A 14,386-nucleotide genomic window follows, 5' to 3' on the forward strand; every position below is an offset into this window, starting at 1 on the left:
TAAGTCACCCTGTGTAGGCCTAGGCCGGCTGCATCGTGAGTGGTGATGTGAAAGCTTAAAAGAGCAAGCATGAATACACCAGCTATTCATCTTATTTGGATTCCACGAGGCCACCTGGTTGTACTAAATAGCCACAGATACAATTTTAGGAACCTTGTCATCTTAGCAATAAGAAGACAACAGCCGTAAGAGGTCCAGGCTAAATGCAAATCAGTGTTGGCCTGTGTTTGATTGGGTACCTCAGGCCTCCACTGACTGGCTGAAGGAACAGATTGAGCGAGGCCAGCAGGCAGCTAGTGGCAAAAAAAGAAAGCCACCGAGGTGCAGAGGCAGGGTCACTGCCCCTGTTGTGCAAGCTCTTGCTTCACAGCCTGTCAGCTAGCCTGTGTGTCAGGGAGAGGGGGGAGTCCGGCCAGACCGCGCCGAGAGGGTTGGGGGGGCAGCTGGAGCCACCAACCAGGAGCAGGTTCCTGCTATTCAAGTTCTCAGCTCCATTGCTGAGGATGAGGCCTCATTAAGTGATGCCCCTCCTGGCCCCTAGAGAGGGCCAAACAACAAGTCATGTGGGTCTTCCGTTGGCCGAACAACGCCACTCAGAGGCCCCTCTGCCTTCCTCCAAAGGCCAGGAGAAGGGCAGACGGAAGGAAGGAAGGAAGAAATGAGGCACTGTAGGATGGATGAACGTGTGGAAGAATGTGGTTGCTGCTTTAAATGTACCACCGTTTAAGCTCCAAACACAGTAGCCAAGAGCTCACGTTAAATGGTGAGTAAATGAAAAGGTCAGCGTGTCCTGCGACCCAATTACCCTCAGCCTGGTGCACAGGAAGGCCCAACTAATCCTCATTAGCTCGGCTTCGGTGGGGTTATATGTGAGCAGCTCTGGCCCCTCCAGCTCCTGCTTGGGTTGTGTTCCTGGGTCCAAAAGCCCTATTGTGAATCTTGTTTTCTCAAGGCTCAGACTCAGCTTTAAACGCTCGCTCGTTTGACCCAAGAAAAAAGAGACTGTGGCCCAGAGGTAATGAAGTGTTCTTTCTAAATCTCTCATTTTTCTCTAAAATGAGAATTCTCTTGACCACACAGATATTACATGAAATCAAGACACACAAACTCCATCTCCCTTGCACACACTTACACGTAGACTCTTCTGAATTCAGATGATCTGATTCTAAGAAGTTGGACCATGTCAACATAGCCTAATTTAAATGCTTTAAACAGAATGAGTAGCGTAATTAAATTGCTTATGCCTCTTGTGTTTTATTGGTTTAACAACCTATTGTAATAAGTATGCAGTCATTAAGCTAAACAGACAATTTGATGCTAACATTCTGTCACCGTAATGTACAAGGACAACACTGACAGGACCAGACCTCTGTGAGGATGGAAACTTTGTCTTTTGACAGTTTCATCCTTCTGTTCTGGTATCATTTCCTCTCCTCCACATCCATTTTCTTTTCCCATATCCTTTTTCCACTTGGCACCACCAGGCCCTTTCCTAGTTTTCTCTTCCTCAAAACCCTGTGCTCCAAAGGGGATCAGCTCATTCAGGCAAAGCCACCTCTGGCCCATTTTAGTTCAGTGTTTTTTCAAGTCTGAGCCAGGACCCCCTGCAGCTGGGACAGGTGGTGCTTGTAAACAGTTCGAATTCCTAGGCTCCACCAACTGAATCACAGTTTCTTGGAGTGGGAAATAAAAACAAGCATTTTCATTAAGTGTTCCAGGTAACTTCTGTGCATGTGCACGTGTGTGCATGCATGCACTCACACACACACATGCACGCATCACTAAGATAAAGTAGTTGGCCTCCCAAAGGCTCTAAGAGAAGTTTGCAACCCCTAAAGACTTAGAGATTCTAGGGCACCACTCTAAGAGTGGATCTAGGCTGAGACGCAGGTAATATGTTTGGATAATAGAGTTCCCTGTGTGTGAGCTTCTCCCATCCAGGAATCAATGGCTTCTTTAGCAGAAAGCCAGCAGGGAAGTAGCCAAGTTTAATTGGCCATAGCCCATCATAAAAAGGCCAGAAATGAAAGCTGGTATGTTGAGAGAGTAAAAAGAGAAAGAGATACTAGAAAGGGAGATAACCTTAGGAAGAAGGAATGGGGAACATGTTTGCACTTGTTGATCTGATTGCCTATGACTTGTGAACATGAGTGTTATTCTGACGTCCCCATGGGGGCAGGACAAATGGTGCCTGAGCCACCTCTGATTTGAGTGTTGAGTGACCAGATGTGTAGGCTCTATGAGTTTCCTCTACCCTGTACACATCCAGGGCTTCTCCCCTCCCGCTGCCCTGCACTCAGATGCACTCACTACAAGAGCGGAGAGTTGAAGCCCGGTGTTATTTCAAAAGTGAATTCTACATGAAGCACATATCAGTCTACTGTGGCTCAGCCAGTTTGTTTTCTCACTCAGTGATACATGTGAAGGTAGGCTCCACCATGTTTTTAAAGTTCAAGGCTCCTTCTATCTTTCTGATCTGCCTTCCTTAGAACGTAGCCTGCTCCTTGTGGTGGCTGTACCCTCACCTTCCCTCTGCATTCCAGGCAAAAGGAGGAAAAGGGAAGCAACAGGGAGGAAAGACTTCTATCAGGAAAACCAAACATTCCCTGAAACCCCAGAAATCTCTGCTTCTCACCGGTAAGAACTATCTGAGAGGGCTACCTCTGATTGCAAGAGAATATGATAAATGTAGCTTTTATTTTAAAAATTTGGAACATTGTCTCCTTGAACAAAATTGGGATGCTATTAGTAAAGAAGAGGCATATGGATACTGGATAGGTAATAAGCAGTGAGTGACCAGGCCTAAAGATGTGCCCTTGGCTCATTTGGGGAAGATGATTCCTTTGTTATATGTATTTGCTTGTCTTTACAGTGTGGCATGAGAAGCACTGATGCTAAGCTCCTTCTCTCTTCACATAGTTCCCCAGCTTTTAACGTGTACCTCAAGCTTGTTGTGTCTAGTTTTAAGTCCATTCATTCATTCATTTGTTGAGATCCCAACTCAGTGTCAGGCACAGCACCCCCCGCCTTGGGCATGATGGAGTGAAGCTGACTTCCACTGTCATGGAGCTTGCATGCCAGTAGAGGGAGGGAGACACAAGAGCAGGTAAATACGACGGGGAGAGCAGTGCTGTGTTAAGGGAAGGAGGTGATGCAACAGGGCCCACGATCTGGCAGGGCCCCCAATCCGCGGCAGGGTAAGGGAGGCTGCTCGGAGAGTAATGAAGAAGGAAGGCAGTGGAGACAAGTAGGCAGGCTAGTCAAGGAAGAATGGCCAGCATGCTGCAAAGTATCTGGGGGGAGAGTATTGGCCTCCTGAAAACATTTAAGGTGCAGCATGTTTGAAATCTAGAGTGCAGAAAAGGAAAAGCCATCAGGACAGAGATGGGCAAGGGTCAAGGTCATGATGTCCTTGTTGGGACAGCACAGGGAGCCAGTGAAGAGGCTGAAGCAGCTGTCAGGATGGTCATTTTGAAATCTCTCTCAGTTCTTTAGCTCGGATAATTCCATTCTAATGGTCTTCCTTTTACCTGGTGAAGCAACTGGGAGGAAAACAATTTTATTTTTTAGTCTTTTAGGGCAGTACCGTGTAGACACAGCTTCCAAAATCTATGAATCAGAGAGGCCAGACCACACTGCTAGTGTGTTTACTGACCTGTGTCGTCTAAAGCCATGTCACGAGCCATCCAGACGTGTCATGAACTGAGCGTAGAACCCACTACCTGATCTGTGATGCTCTAATGAATCCTCAACAGTGAGCGAGCATTGCTGTGCTTCCCCGCTGTCCCTCCGCTCCCTCAAGGGCCACCAGGCCCTCCCACAACTCAGCAGGCAACCGCTACTTCCAGCTGGTTAAGACTCACCTTGGAATTAACCCAATTTCTCTTTTTATCTAAGTGCAGCTCCAAAGAGAAACGTCAGCATATATTCAGGATTTATAATGTGTGATTGCTCAAGGATGGAAGTCAGGGTGGTATTGAAAATCCTCAGATACTGAATTAAAACGTGTGAAAATTCAAGCAGAAGGTCATCTGGAAATCTACTTTTCCGAATTTCTTCACAGGAAATGATGAAGGGGGAATGGGGAAAGGGAGTAAAGAGTAAAGAATGCAAGGACATGCATGAAGAAGATATTTATTGGCCACTTCTTACTGTGTAATCATCATCTTCACACATATTTCCTGACCTTTATGTTAACGCTCCTCCAGTAGATGAGTAAGCTGGAGTTCAGAGAGGTTCAGTGAACTCCTGAAGGACTATATCCCACACTCCCCACTTCACCAGCCCACCTGGTAAGAAACACCTTAAAATGAAAATCCCAGCTTGTACACTCTCTAAGAACAACCAAGTAGAAGCAGAAGACCTGAGGTCAAACTGAAAACATTTCTGTCCACACAGAACTTAATGTCTACACAAATACCTGCATATGAGTGTTCATAGTACTTTTATCCATAATTGCCAAAAATCAGTGGCAACCAGCATATCCTCGAATAGGCGAATGGCTAAACTGGTGAGTAGTACGTCCGTACAATGGAATACTATTCAGCAATGAAAGAAATGAAATGTCAAGCCACAAAAAGACATGGAAGAAACTTTGGTGTGGATTACTGACTGAAAGAAGCCAATCGGTAAAAGCTACATTCCATAGGATTTTAACATATATGACATACTGGATAAAGCAACACTGTAAAGACAGGTAAAAGTTTGGTGGTTGTTAGGGGTTGGGGAGTTGGATGGGGGTGGGAGATTTTTAAGGTGGTGAAACCATTATGGATGGGGGGGTACGTGGCGGTATGCATTTGTCAAGAGCCATGGAATGCATAGCCTCAGGAGTGAACCCTGATGTAATCTGTGGACTTTAGTTAATAATAGTGTATCGATATTTGTTCATTGGTTGTAACAAAAGTGCCACACTAATGCAACATGTAGTGATAGGAGAAACCTGGAGGGGAGTGTAAAGGTATTCTCTGTACTTCCCCCATACAATTTTTCTGAAAACCTAAAACTGCTCTGAAAAATGAAGTCTATGAAAAGGAATCTCTGGCATGAGCCTTTCCTGGAAGGAAGACATGGAAGTCTGAGATGCTCACAGTGGGCCTAGCAGAGGAAGGGGCTTCACAGGGCAGAGGGGACTATTTCATGGAGACCCAAGCCTGCAGGTGTGCACCTGGCCCCTGCCACACAGCTGGAGGGGTGTGGCTACCACTGCTGACTCAGGAGAGTCCATAAGTTACAGGCAAAATCTGGAGGTGGGCTCTCCCCTTTGATTTGGGGGTGCTCTAACTAATGTGTGGTTAGGAATTTTCAAGGAGACGTGATCCTGATAGCCTAGGCCCTTTGCACAAACAAGTAGCACTGTCCTCGTAGAGTGTAACCTTTAGAGTGAGGTGACTCGTGGTCACATCAGACTCTTCAGATGACTGACTTTTCAGGTCATCACCCAGCATGTGGGCTGGCTGGTGGAGAAGTCCTCACGAGGGCTCCCACCTCCCTGGGGACGCTAGGGGAGGAGGGCAACGGGAGAGACCAACTGAACCAGGCTGTGAACACTCAGAAATGCTAAACTTTTGAATCTGAAAAGACATGCCCAAACTGTGATCTATGGTGCCACGTCGTCCTCTAAAGGTAGCTCATCTCTGGAGACACGTTTAAAGACTCCTGAGAACTAAATGTGTAACACTCCAGCAAATCCACAAGGGAGGCCTGACTGGTGGTCCAGAGGACAGGTGGGGTACAGGTGGAGGGAGCGGCCTGCAAGTACCCCACCAGAGCGTGCAGAAGCCCCCTGCCCTCCCCGGAGAGCTGGGCAGCTGACTCACTCTGGCGTACTGCATTCTACGTTAGTGACTCGGCATGGCTACCAATGCTTGTGGTCATTTCAGAGACTACCCAGTATTCAACACAAGCAGGAGGTCCTAGTGCTTTTCTTTCCTGAGGCCTTCCTAACACCTCCTGGGTCCCCCTTTATTCCATGTTCATTTTCCCCACATGCCAGGGCCTCAGCCTTAGAAGAACAGGAGCACGTCTCCTTTTTCTCTTGGCTGCCAGTTCTATTGCCATTACACAGGTACCATCTGCCCTAAATTTAGGGACAGGAGATCCGGTCCAGACACCAGAGGCCCCGCCAGCCCCCCGCCCCGCCACCGGCGGCCCATGCTCATAATCATCCTTATCGTCCACCAAGGGCTTTCCAAGTGCTGGATACCACACTATGCTTTTTTCGTGCAAGATCTCATCTAAACCCCCAAACCTTATGAAGATCTCACTGTCACTCACATTTTACAGAGGAAGAATGTGAGCCTCGGAAATGTCAGTGGACCTGCACGGAGGCAGAAGGCATGTCAGTGTTGAAATGCCAACTGAGTTGTTTTGGACTCGGAGCCCCAGCATGTCATGATGATGTGGTGACTACTCAGTTTAAGTAGACCAGACAGGAATTTGAGTCTTTCATATCACAGACTCTTTGTGGTCTTTACATAACATCAAAAAATCAAATATGTCCCTGTTAATGTCTATTTTCTCCCAATATTTTCCCAGTGGGAGCTTGAGATTTTTCCACTGGAGACAACTGGTTTATATTCCCCAAGAGCCAAGTGGAATGCCATGAATGAGCATGTCATTGCCCTGAATACCTTTGGTTCTCTCATAACCACAGATCGTGGTATGTATAAAACAGACATACAAACTTCCTGCATATTTGTCCCTTCCGTTCCAGGCTTCTTACACCACAGGATGTTATGTATATCTAGGAATTAATAGGTTTTTTTAATAGGGGAATTCCCCCTCACCCCAATATAACATAAGCCTCAAACCTAGTCCGTGACATGGTGGAATTGCCGTTTCTCTGCTTGTGGATACCACAGAGCCACGAGGGACAGGAGCAGCCAAAGCCCTTGGCCCATCCTTAGCCCTGCCCTGGACAAAGTCTTCTTTCCAAGGGCTGGTCCCACCACTCATGGCACCCAGAGCAATCCATTCTTTGGGACTCTTACCTCAAAATTCCCTGAGAAGTCGTGGAAGACGATGACACGGGATGCAGCCTGGAGATGTTAGAGGACCAGCCCTTAAGGTCCTAGGCAGAAGGATGGAACTTCTTTTTCCAGAATGGCTTCAGCTTCCAAAAGCAAATAATTCATAAACTAGCCATCTCTGTCTCAGTTCTAGAAGAAATTTTTTTTAATATAAATGCTAAGAACCACATAATTAACATCTACGAGAGCCTGCACTGGGCAAGTGCCTTTGATATGGGTAAAGACTGTATAAGACTTGCCACCTAGGAGTGTATGTTAATGCTGTGTAAATACCATCATATTGTGTTTACCTAAATACAACCCAGATAATCACTTCTGAGATACCATAACTGCATTTTTATTGCACGTTTACTTTAAGTTGTGGCTGTTAAGTTTTGATGAATATAAATAGAATTAGTACCAACATGTCAGTATCAAGACAAACGTGGCCTTCTGCCCTGGACACCTCAAGTTTCCCAGAGCTCTGGGGCTGAAGGGCAGCTTTTCTCCAGGTGAGGCAGAGATGGATCCACAAGATCAAATGTGTAAAATAGAGGCAGCCAATGCAGACGCCTGCAGGGGTCTGGGAATTAATGTAAATGGGAGGTTCCATCGAAGAGTGGAGAGCAGTGGTGACCAGGTGAGGACAGAGGAACAGACCCTTTAACAGAGGACGTTTCTCGTCTGTTGGTGCCACTGGCAGGCCCAGCTATGTGATATGAGGGGCCCAGTGCAAAATGTAAATGCAAGATCCCTTGTCAAGACAGGACCAGCAGAGCATCACACCCAGCAGGGGGCCCTTCTGAGTGTGGGGCAGCGTGTGACTGCACAGGTCGGGGGCCCATGAAGGGGGGTGGCCTTACCCAGGAGAGGGTGGTGGACCAAGTTGACAGCAGCAGTACACAGAGACTGGAGCTTGCTCTCCTCTTGAGGCCTGTAAACCCAGAGCAGGATCCCACATGGATGTTGCAGGCGGTGGCCTGGGCTACTGAGGGGTCAGTTTTCAACGGCTCCACGCTGTGCTTCCTCTCCCGGAATCCACCCCTCTGCCACCTCCACCAGCTCCCAGATTTCAAAATGCAAACCTGTTCGGAGGTCCCGAGCTCAGCTGCATCTGAGTCTTCGATAACCTGGCAAGGAGTTTTCTGGAAGCTGTGGGAACACATAGCTGTGGGACTCATCTTCCTTTCTCTTCTCCCCGTTCTAAAACAGAATGCATGTCTTCTTCCAACCATGATATTTAAATTTTTTTCACTTTTATTCATAACTCACTCATTTTATTTAACTTTTTGTCTATTTAATAACTTATTCATGTTTTATTTAAAATATTTATTATGTTTCAAACATGCAAAATAATTACATTTCAAATGTAAATAGACAGACATCCAGCATATCTAATCTTAGATTTAATAAATTTTTGCATTTTGACATATTTCTTTCAGCTCTGTTTCTTTGTTTTAAGAAAGAAATGACTCAGTCGGTAAAGCATGTGGCTCTTGATCTCGGGGTTATGAGTTCAGCCCCACATTGGGTGTAGAGATTGCTTAAATAAATAAACTTTAAAAGGCGGGGTGGGGCACCTGGGTGGCTCAGTTGGTTAAGCATCTACTCTTGATTTCAGTTCAGGTCTTGATCTCAGGGTCATGAGTTCAAGCCTCACATTGAGCTCCACATTGGGCATGGAGGCTACTTAAAAGAAAAAACAAAAAGAAAGAAAGAAATATTACATATATATTTGACTACTGCACGTACTCCTTTCCCTTTTACTCCAGAATTAACCATAACCTTGAAGTTTTTATAACTTCCCTATCAATAGTTTTATGTTTTGATACTTAAGTATCACAGTGTGCCACTTTGATACAAAATATCAAATACATATTACTTAAGTAAATATGTAATAGTTTTTTCTTTTCTTTTTTATTTCTAATTGAAGTATAGTTGACATATAATGTTGAGTTAGTTTCAGGTGTACAACGTAGTTATTCAACAATTATATGCATTATGAAATGCTTACTGCGGTCATTATATTATTGACTATATCCCCCATGCTCTGCTTTTCATTACTGTGACTGATTTACTTTACAACTGAAAGTTTCACCTATTTTGCTCTTTCCCTCTTTCATCCATTCCTCTATCCCCTCCCCTTTGGCAACCACCAGTTTGTTCTCTGTTTTTTTACGAGTCTTTTCCTCCTTGTTGTTGTTGTTTGTTTGTTCATTCATTTGGTTTTTTTTTTTTTTTAGATTCCACATATAAGTGAAATCATATGGTATTTGTCTTTCTCTGTCTGGCTTATTTCACTTAGCATAATACCCAAATTATATAATACATTTGCAACTTGTTTTTTTTTTATTCCCTCAACACTTTCAGAATAGATCTATGTTGATACAGTACATCTAGGATATTCATTTTAACTGCTGTTTAGTAAGTCCCTATATGCATATAAGATAATTTATTCATGCCTCATGCATGAGTCTTTCTGTTTCTTTCTGGTTTCTTGTTATTGTAAACATGGTGCAGTGAAGATCCTGGTATATGGGTCCTTGTGCATGTGGATACATTTCTCAAAGCTATGGGTTGTACAGTTTGAACGTCTGCAAGTTTGGGAGCAGCTTGACAATATCCATTCAGGGCTGTACTGACTTACACCCCACAATCAGTATGTGAGAGTCCCCAAATCCCACATCCCCTCCCACACTTATGAGACATTGTTTTTTTTTTTGCCATACTGATGGGTGTAAAGAGACATTTCATTGCTGATCTAATCTTCATTTCTGTCACTGATGGAATCAAGTGTCTTTCCTTATGTTTATTGGACATTAGGGTTTTCTCTTTGCCAAGCACTTATTTATATCCTTTGCCGTTTAAAAAAAATTAGATTGTTTGTCTTTCTTGTATTGCTAGGAGGCAGTTCTTTATACATTCTGGTATGGATTATTTGCCAGTTAAATTATAGCAAATATCTTTGGTCCGTGGCTTCCTTTCTCACTTTGGATGGTCTTTTGTTATACAGAAGATTTTAATTTTAATGTGATGAAATTTATCCTTCTTTGTTTTTACACTCTGTTGTTTAAGTTTCTGTTTCTGTGTCTTGTTTAGGGAATCCTTCTCTAATCCAAGCTTACAAAAATACTCTCCAACATATTTTTTTAACCTAACTTCATAATTTTGTGTTGATAATTAGGTCTTTGTCCATAGCATGTATTTCAAAATTGTGGTATAATTCACATAACATACATATAATTTAACATCTCTCCAATATGTTCCTCTAAATATTTTAAAGTACCAGCTCCATATTTATGTCTTATTCCTCCTGGAATGTAATGTTCTATGTTACAGAAAGAGGTAACATGTGTATTAGGTAGGGTGCTAATATTTCTGAGGTAAGATGCTAACTTACTTTGTTTCCAAGTGGAGTTTTCTCAAGATCATTATATAATAGCACATTCTGTCTCCACTTACTTGTAAGGCCACTTCTGTCATATATCAAGGTCATCTTCCATTGGTCAGTTTGTTCCTTCACTAACACCGTGCTGTTTTCATTGCCATAACTTGATCATGATTATTGGTACCTAATTCTTTGTGAGGATGCTCTGGGTTGTAGTTAATACTGGCATAAGAAGTGGGGTTTATAAAATACCATGTAATAAGAAGTCTGATGGGAAATGGCTATTGCTCCTTCAACCATCACTTTCTCACGAAATCCCATTCAAAGACAGAAAGAAGGGTGGATACTTGAAAGGCATCCCTTGCTTTTTATCAGAGAAAAAAAAAGAATTCTTTCCCAGAAGACCTTCTAGGGATTTCTGTGTACATGTCATCGCCCAGTCCTGGGTAGGATGGACAGCCATCCTCCACTGCCTAGCAAGGGGAAATGGGATTGCAGGAACTGGCTTATTATTGTGATTTGTCCATTGCTCCTTGTAATTCTGTCACCCATTCTGACTTCATATATTTTGGGACTCTGATGTTAGATATTTAAAGATTCAGGATTGTGACCTTCCTGGCAGATTGTTCCTTTTATTCTTATGTGAGAATATATTTTGTATTTTTTTCTTTATTTCTTTTTCCTTAATAATTCTTTGTTGTCTTACAGACTATTTTGCCTAACATTGATGTTAATATGCTGGTTTTCTTCAGTATGGAGTTTCCTCAAAAAGTTGAAAATAGAGCAACCATACGATCCAGCAATTGCACTACTGGGTATTTACCCCAAAGATACAAATGTAGGCATCCGAAGGGGTATGTGCACCCCCATGTTTATAGCAGCAATGTCCAGAATAGCCAAACTGTGGAAAGAGCCAAGATGTCCATCGACAGATGAATGGATAAAGAAGATCTGGTATATATACACAATGGAATATTATGCAGCCACCAAAAGGAATGAGATCTTGCCATTTGCAAGGACATGGATGGAACTGGAGGGTGTTATGCTGAGTGAAATAAGTCAATCAGAGAAAGACATGTATCATATGACCTCACTGATATGAGGAATTCTTAATCTCAGGAAACAAACTGAGGGTTGCTGGAGTGGGGGTGGGGTGGGAGGGATGGGGTGGCTGTGTGATAGACATTGGGGAGGGTATGTGCTATGGTGAGCGCTGTGAATTGTGCAAGACTGTTGAATCACAGATCTGTACCTCTGAAACAAATAATGCAATATATGTCAAGGAAAAAAAAGAAGAAGATAGCAGGAGGGGAAGAATGAAGTGGGGGAAATCAGAGGGGGAGATGAACCATGAAAGACTATGGACTCTGAAAAACAAACTGAGGGTTCTAGAGGGGAGGGGGTTGGGGGATGGGTTAGCCTGGTGATGGGTATTAAAGAGGGCACATTCTGCATGGAGCACTGGGTGTTATGCACAAACAATGAATCATGGAACACTACATCACAAACTAATGATGTAATGTATGGTGATTAACAATAAAAAAAAATTAAAAGGGAAAAAATATGCTGGTTTTCTTTTGGCCAATACGTTCCTGTATCTCTTTTGCCATCCCTTTACTTTCACAGTGTATTTCTTCATGTTGTACATATTTCTCTTGTATGTATCAGTGAGGATGGGCCATGCTATGCGGTGATAATAAACAGTTCTAACATTTTAGCAGCTTAAAACAGCAAAGACTTACTTCTCTCTCAAGCCGCACATCCTCTGAGGTTCCACAGGGGGCTCTGCTCCACCTGGTCCTTACCCTGGGTCCAGAGCAGCCACTCTGTAGCATTGCTAATGGGGGTAGCAGAAGAGAGGAAAAACTTGGTATGTCCTGCACTGGATGTTAACATTTCCACCCCACTGTGGCACACATCACATGCCAAATTGGTCATAACAACTTCCAGAGCCAAATCTCACGAAGGAGCAGGTGAGTGAAATACAAACCATGAGTCCAGAATGAGAATAAGAAATATTTAGTGAACTACATTAATAACTGCCGTGGCTGATATTTAAATTGTTAAAATAAAATTCAATGTGAGAGGCTATATTAATTAATTAAAAGTATTACATTACTATGAATAATGGTATATGGACTAATTTGTGTTTTCTACTTACCTTGCTTTTATTTCTCTTGTCCATTTCCTTTCCTCTCATTTATTGGGGTAAAGAATACATATACAACTTCTATTTTTACTTGCTTATCTTTAAATTTTAATAAGTACATTTAATGCAGCAAACCAGTATTTCTACATCACAAAGAACTCAAAATATAGTGATTCTATGGAACTTCCTTTGTTGTCCGTGGTGTTATTTTCTAACATTTTGTTCCACTTTGCTTTTAAGTCTCTCTTGAAATAGTTTTTTTTTAAAGATTTTATTTATTTATTTGAGAAAGAGAATGAGAGAGAGAGAGCAGGAGAGGGGGGAGAGTCAGAGGGAGAAGCAGACTCCCCGCTGAGCAGGGAGCCCAATGCGGGACTCCATCCTGGGACCCCAGGATCATGACCTGAGCCAAAGGCATTCACTTAACCAACTGAGCCACCCAGGTGCCCTCTCTTGAAATAGTTTTTAAAAACTATTTTTAATAGTCAATACTCTAGACTTAATTGCCCATTTTAACCATCATTTGCTCACAATTGCCTTTTATATCCTACTGCTCGTTTTAGGGTTTATTTTCTTCTAACTTGATTACAGCGAGCCGTTCTTTTATCAAGCATATTTAAAGAAGTAACTTCCACTCATTGTTTGAAAATGTCTTTATTTTGCCTTCTTTTTTGAAAAGAAATTTAGGTACACTGACCATTGTTTTCAATATAAAGTTATTTAGCGCTTTGAAGATATCATTCCATTGTCTTCAGGTCTCCATTTTTGGTGATAAGTCCATTATCAGACTAATTATCGCTCTTTCACTTGCAGTATCTTTTTTCCCCAGCTGCTATGATGACCTTCGCCTTGTCTTTGGTGTTCCATAGCTCACTGCAATGTGTCCATGTGGGGATTTTGTTTTTGATCTACCCTGCTTAGGATTCATTGAGCTTCCTACATCTGAGACTTGATGACTTTAAGCAATTCTAGAAAATTCTCCACCATCATCTTTTTGAATGTTGCCTCTCTGGTCACTCTTTTCTTTCTGAAAATTTAATTTGCCATATTTTAGACTGTCTAAATCTATCCTGCATAGTGCTTACCTTCTCTTTCACATTTCAATTTATATATCGCCCTATGCTACATTCCAGGTAATTTCCCAGATTTTATATTTTTGTTTGTTGATTTTCTTTTCTTCCACTATGTTTAATGTGACTTATAGTCTATCCTTTGACTTTTTAATTGCAGGTTTTTTTCTTTATAGAAAGAGGCTTAATTTAGTTTTTTGTTTAATTAGATTATTCTTCATACACAGTGTCATTCCTTTCAGCACGTTTTCTATTCCTTTTAAATAAAATAATAATTTCAGATAATCTCATTTCCTGGTTTCAGAGTGTTTTATTCTAGTTCTTAGGAGGGGGCATCATCTTCCTGTTGATTGTGTGTATTGACTCTCTCTTATGGTGAATCATTAATTGCTTGTATCATTTGCAGTGTTTTTTCCTGCAAGTTCATCTGGACATTATTCAGACTGGCAATTTTTTTTTCCTGAATGGTGATTTCTCATAAAAAGTAACTCATGGTCTGATCTAGCAAACCATTAAGGACTCACCTCCACCACAAGCTGTAAACATACACAAGTGTTGGATGAACTATAACAACAGACCAGTATTTAAAACATGCCCGAGGAAAAAAAATAAAGGGAATCTCTTTTTTGTCTTTAATTCACCAGCTCTGAATCCCTAATGGTTTCATTTTTTTCAAGGAACCCAAGGATTTCACCTGACTGAGACCAGATTTCATGTTAATTACTGAGTTGAGATTCTGCACTAGCTGGCACTATAAATCTGATTGTCA

This window comes from Eumetopias jubatus, unplaced genomic scaffold, assembly GCF_037043125.1.
Source record: "Eumetopias jubatus isolate StellerSeaLion01/CBP00866 unplaced genomic scaffold, mEumJub1_p1.0 scaffold_14, whole genome shotgun sequence".
In the NCBI taxonomy this organism is placed as follows: domain Eukaryota; kingdom Metazoa; phylum Chordata; class Mammalia; order Carnivora; family Otariidae; genus Eumetopias; species Eumetopias jubatus.